The following is a 727-nucleotide window of genomic DNA, read 5'->3' as shown; positions in this document are numbered from 1 at the left end:
CAGAATTAATGGCTTAGGATTAATGCCACTTGCTAGAGTAAGGGAAAGCAGGCGTACATTAATTCAGTGCATTCATAGGAAGAGAAATGGCGGTTACGGGGTGAGTAAGATAGCCAGCACGCCAGCCCTCCATATATTGTTGTTAGCCAGCTTAGATGAATACCAGCTTTATTCGGAGCTGACGATCGACTCGTTCTTCATATCTCACCCCGGGGGAATGGGCTTAGTAGGGCTCGAACCTACAATATCACCGTTATGAGCGGTACGTTTCAACCGATTAAACTATAAGCCCCATTCTCTCGATTCAACTAGAAGCCCCATGCACCTACCATTCTCCCCCACCCCCCCTACAATTCTTTATGGCCCTACAATTCTATGGGGGCCTGCTAGAGTAAGCTACAATACAATCACCCCGGCCCGAACCACAGCCACTTTTATCTCTGGGCATTGGGATGGGAGCAATTGAACCCCCACAATAACGTCAGGCATCGGGGGTGGGAGGCCCCTACAATAATTCGGCTGGGATTGGTAGCGATGATTTCTCTTCTCGATTCTATACGTAACATGCCCGGCTGCAACCTCCCAATCTCCCGGTTCTAATCTACCTCTTTCTTAATAACGGGGGGGCCGGCTGTTGTTATTGGGCGGGCTATTCTACCCCTACTATTCGCCAGCAGATTCTATACTACACATGCGGGATGTTGCCCCTACTATTCTATGGGAGGGT

General features: G+C 49.4%; 1 non-coding gene across 1 annotated transcript; it reads right to left on the bottom strand.

The window, feature by feature from the left end:
* Window positions 1–218: 218 nt before the first annotated feature.
* Window positions 219–292, bottom strand: TRNAM-CAU (transfer RNA methionine (anticodon CAU)). Its single transcript has one exon. It is a non-coding gene; the product is annotated as a tRNA-Met (tRNA).
* Between the last annotated feature and the right edge of the window lie 435 nt (window positions 293–727).

The sequence above is a fragment of the Cryptomeria japonica genome, unplaced genomic scaffold (assembly GCF_030272615.1).
Source record: "Cryptomeria japonica unplaced genomic scaffold, Sugi_1.0 HiC_scaffold_717, whole genome shotgun sequence".
Taxonomy (NCBI): Eukaryota; Viridiplantae; Streptophyta; class Pinopsida; order Cupressales; family Cupressaceae; genus Cryptomeria; species Cryptomeria japonica.
Note: the sequence above shows the minus strand (reverse complement) of the source record. Positions and strands in the feature narration are given on the sequence as shown.